Genomic DNA, 5,440 nt, shown 5'->3' on the forward strand with positions numbered 1-5,440 from the left:
GGGAATCGAACTCATGAGGAAGTGGCTTTTAGATTCTCAGTGCGGTGCTTTAACCCGCTGTGCCACCAGGGAGGGCCTGATTCTACTCATTTTTTAAGTTAATTGGAAGGCTGAGAGTTACTGGGCAATGTTGACATGCGTTTGGAACATACCCACGACAACTATTCCCACGTCACAGATAGGAAAGGCTCAGATGTGAACTGAGTTCTAGCCCAAGTCCTCTTTGCCATTCTCCATTCCCTCTTTGGGAAACAAAACAGAACGCAGTTTGATCGGATTCCTAAGGTTTAGATGGAAAAATGGGTTAGCTCCCTCCTGGAACACCTTCCCATCGCAGTTCTGTTTATTAGCAAAGAAAGGGAAAACTGGGCCCTTCCTGATAGCACAGCAGGTTAAAGCACAGTACTGCAAAGCTCTCTGAAGTCACTGCACTATAAGTTCGATCCCCGGGCAGGGAGGTGACCCACCTGGCCCAACAGACCTCTCCTGTCTCCCGGCTGCTCCCCTCAGCAGTGTACATCAGTTAATCTGCCTGGTCTGCTCCCCACTCTGTCTCCGGTGAATCCTCTGACCACCTTCCCCACCACCCCCACTCCCGCGCCTCTGGCCTTTATCCCAGTTCTCATATGCATAAGTAAATCTTTAAAAAAAAAAAAAGGGGGGGGGGAGCTGTCATAGTGCAAAATGGCTTCACACGCAGGAGCAGCTTCCGCGTCTTCCGTGTGTTGTCCTGGCGTAGCCCTGCCCTGCCAGGAGACAGCTAGTAACTGAAGCAAGAAAGTGGCAGCAGCTCCCGGCCTCGGCTTCCAGACCTGCAGTGCTGGGATTCCGACTCAGCAGCTGTTGCTGCTCCCTGCCTCCTGCCTATCCTTTCCTCAGCAGCTGCCGCTCTAGTTTGGAGACAGATGGGGTGGTGACACTGTTTGCCTGGGAGCCAGCCGGCCACGGTCTGGTGAAGGCCACGTGGACACTTCTAGAGCCCCTTGCAGGAGCCTAACTGCCAAATGCTTAACAGTCAAATGGCCCAGCTGTCTGGCCCTGGCATGGACGCCAAGGCAGAGGCTGGGTCTAGAGGCCGTGGGGTGTGCCGGCTGCTGGCTAGTCCTGAGAGCCAGCAGGAATGCTGTTCCTGGAAGCAGCAGGTCCAAACCTGCTAATCCAGCGTCTCTGCAGGGAGAGAAATCTGCTGCTAGTGGGTTGGGAGCAGAAGCTTTTCAGATGCTCCCTTGAGACCATGCAGATTTAATCTCCTCTGGAGAAACTGAACTTGCTTTAAAGATCCCTGACCTGCTGCTAGCAAGGAACAGCCTGTTTACAGGCAATAGAAAGTAAAACATGTCCCTCTCTTTGAAAGTTATGGGGGGAGGGGATGGAAAAACAGAGAGATGAAGTGGAATGTTTTTGAGTTTCTCGCAAAGAGTCTCAGCTTTATAGACAAAGTCTTGTGTTCAGTGTTATCTGAACAGATTGCCCACCAAGAGGGCCCACACGGTGAGTAAAGGTGTTAAGAGTTTATGAGTGCTGGTGTGTCTTTAAGACAGCAGAGGCTTCTGCCTTGGTTTGGATGAGCTGAGGGAGGTCACAGCTGGCTAGCAGCAGCTCGTGGATCTTCCTCAGAGGCTGAGAAAAATACAACCAGTAATTAAAGTTATGTTTTCCATTAATAACAACAACAAAAGCCCCCACCAACAATGCAGTTTCACATGTCTTAATTTCATACAAAACTTTCCACATAAGAGGTGTATTTTCCTAAGGGCACCATCAAATCTCATTACAAAAGTCACCTTTGGTATCTGACTCCCGTCCTGGGGAAGGTCTGGGGCTTACACACTGTGTAAATATTGCCATAAGCGGGCTCCTCTTATTTCTACATCAGTCTCCTGAAACACGTTACAAACCGGCGGCTGAGCTCCAAGCACAGATCTTACCAGAATCAAGCCAAGAGTTGGTGAACTTGGAGCTGGCAGCCGGCCTGGCTGGGCTGGAGAAACAGATCAACCTATCAACAACTGCTGGGCTCCTGGAGGTTCCCTACAGCCGGGCTGATTTCTCAAATTGAACTTCATACCCCCAGGCATTTGGGGCCCTGCAGCCATTTTTTGGCCTCTCAGCCAGCAAGAGGAGGCTTCAAATTCTGGGTTTTGTAACTGGCCAGGCTGAGTGAAGTTTTGAGTGAATCACTTAAAACTCTTCTCCCCCCACAGCTTCCAGCAAGCTGATGGGAGTGAGATTAATGCAGGGTGTTCCTACTCAGGCTATTGTGAGCAGAGAATGAGATAAAGTAGGTCAAAGGGCTTTGGGAGCTTAAAACAGGACAAAGACAAGGGGTAGGTATTATGGGCCCCTAGGGAAGTCCCTTCTTCTACTGGTAGGGAAGGAAGGTATGAAAAATCCAGGCCTTTTTTATCCTAAGAAAGGACTGGAATCCACCTCTTTTGTATGGGTGATGAGAGAGAAGAGTTGTGCAACACTGAGCGAACGTGTAGTCATCTTTGTTAGAAAATTAACACAAGACTTAACCAGCGAGTAGTGGGACTGGGTTTGGACTGGGTTTTCAATAAACGTAGCTAAATGGGCGTTGTCCTTGCCAGTGTAATGAGAAGTCACCTTGGCAGGCGCGACACTTATTTAAATTCTGCTTCCTATCATTCAAGAGAATTTTTGGTCACTCCTCCTTTGGGGTTGCTCCTGGAGCCTCTGGCACATTCTTCTGTGTATGTCTGAGGGTGACAAATTTTTGTCCTTTGTGGAGAGCAGTGATTTTTTGGTAAACCATCCAATGTTACTTGGTGAATGAGCTAAGTAATATGACTTTTTAAATAGAAAGAAAGAAAAAAAAAAAGCTGTGGCTCCAAGAGAGGGAACGGTCGTTCTTTCATTTCCAAGAGGAGAATTACCTACCGTCAACTTCAAGAATTGGCAGTATTGCTGGAAATGACCTGCTGCTTCCTAAGGTGACCACATCCATTTTGAAGTCTATTTTTACAGTTTCAGTGACCCCATTCTCTGTCTTATAAGATTGCCACACTTGGAGTTTCCAGAAAGAAAAGAGCTCTGCAGCTGATTACCTGTTCATTTTCTCAGAGCTCCTTGAGGCATCTGAATCCCTCCTGTGCCTGTGGATTAACGAACTGACCAGCAACTCTACAGATGTTTCTGATGAGTTAACATCTGGGTATACTGGAAGTACTGTGCCCTGCAGATTCAGTTCTAACCATTCTAATACTCCTCTAAAAAGTGTGGATTTTCTTTTCTCAGTTATGAAACAATCTACCTGGAAATTAAAGTATGAATGACATCCTCCTATGGAAACTGTAGCATATTATTTGCTTCTGGTGCAAATAACTCACCTTGCTAGGGTTACTTTAAAATAAATACCGCTGCACTATGAATATGACACGATGGTTTCTTCCAGGATGCCAGACATTTCTGAAAAATGTAATTTCCCCCATCTCATTTCTTTATTGTGGTAATATTTCCATCCCATCACCTTTACCACGGACCATTTTAAAGTGTACAAGTCCCAGGGCACTGCAGCCATCACCCCACCCTCTGGTTCCTAAACACAGACATCTTTTCTCCATTAACTGGTCACTCCCCATTTTCCCCTCCCCCTGAATCCTGGCATCTAACTATTCTGCTTTCTGTTTCTGTGTATTTGTCTGCTCTGGGTAGTTCACATAAGTTGAATCTTGTAACATACAGTTTCTTTCCCTTAGTATGATGTTTTTAGGGTGCACCCATGTTGTAGTCTGTGTCTGTACTTATTATCTTTTCATGGCTGAATGCTTTCTTTGGATGGATGGACACTGCTTATTCATTCACCCACAGACAGGCACATGGCTTATTCTCCCCATTGGGCTATCCTGAATGGTGCTGTCAAGAACTTAAAGTGCACAATATTTTCTCTGAGAGCCTGTTTTCAATTCTTTTTGAGTATATACCTAGGATTGGAATTGCAGGGTTTAACTTTCTGAGAAACGATGATCAACTTGCTAACTTTTATACTAACACTTTCAAGGGGTCTTGATCAGCAGGTAGGCACAGCTGGATTGCTGCACTCAAACCCCAGGACGGGTCTCAAGGGGACTCTTTTTCAGAAACATGGATGAGAGCAGTGTGGCTCCGCCTGAGCAGAGCTTGTTCCAAGGTGAGGCTACCGGCAGGACTCTGAACAGCATTATCTGCAGCTCTGCGTGCCCTAACATGAACTGGCTGGGCAAGAATACCTTCCTGCCTCCTCAAATCACAGCTGCCCACTAGGTTGTACATGCTTTTGGAAAAAGAAAAAAGATGTTAACCACACAATGTCTGGACTTCCCTCCTCTTGTCTTTGCAGCAGAGTTCAGATTAGCAACTGGAGTCCAGAGAGAAATGGCACAAGCAAACCAAAGCCACCCCATCCTTTCACAGGTCAAGAACAGGGCCTCCCTGGCACTCCTTGGAGACATCTTACTTCCAGGGTCTCCATCTGCCTTCAGCCCACCCAGAGATTCTGACCCTATCAACCCACAGATGCCGCAGTTGAAACTACCCTGCTTTGTGTATTAGATTGTCCCGTGTGGGCTTGGCCAGGACACAAAGATTAAATCTTACTACAGCCACTGTTTACTGGGGCCCGTGAGTCATGGGGCTCTTGGCGATGAACCCAACTGGACAGTAAACGGATTAAGGCTGATTTTTAAATTTAAACTCATCCCTTGTCTTCGGGGCAGTATTTCCAGGTGCTCTGGCCTGAATCTGCTGTTAAGACAAAAAGAAAGTCCCGCGGCTGGTCATATCCTCTGTTCTCTGGCAGGAAACTTAAAATCTGCCTGGTCTGGTCCTCGGGTCTGTTTGCTTATCTGCTTCCTTGTAGGGAAGAGTCTGCATCACAGTGTCCGGCTGAGGGGGATTTTCACCATGACCTCACCCTCTGCAGCTACCTCTCTCTGGCTCCAGAGCCCCACGGAGCTCTGGCCGCTCGCCTGCCCGGGAGTCTGCACTGAGACCCCCCCCAATCCCTCTGGGCTCGTCTCAGATTTACATCAACTTCCATTCTTTGTCCTCAAAAGAGTGTCTGAGAGTGTCAAGACGAGCTGGGGTGAGGAGCCGGATGGATGACGTCTGGTTATGATTCTGGGCTTCGCTGTGCAGGTCAGTGAAACCACCTTAATAAAACGCACCCAGAGTCCTCCAGGCGCGCGCCCGCCGTTTAAACACCATTCGCGCCAATGGCCTCGAAATTAGGCGCGCGACGGTGACCGCAGGCGGCGGCAGCGCTTAGATAGCTGGAGTGAGCGCCGCAGGGCGGTTGTGGCTTCCAGGCCTAAGGGCAAGGGCTCGCCCGCCCCTCAGCCCGCGCGGCTAATTTAAAGGAAACAGAGAGTCCGGCTCGGGCCTGGGGAGCAGCGCGGGACCCCCGCCGAGGCCACGTGACGCCCCAGGCTCCGCCCCGCCC

The sequence above is a fragment of the Condylura cristata genome, unplaced genomic scaffold (genome assembly GCF_000260355.1).
Source record: "Condylura cristata isolate star-nosed mole 26May11 unplaced genomic scaffold, ConCri1.0 scaffold00038, whole genome shotgun sequence".
NCBI classification, from domain to species: domain Eukaryota; kingdom Metazoa; phylum Chordata; class Mammalia; order Eulipotyphla; family Talpidae; genus Condylura; species Condylura cristata.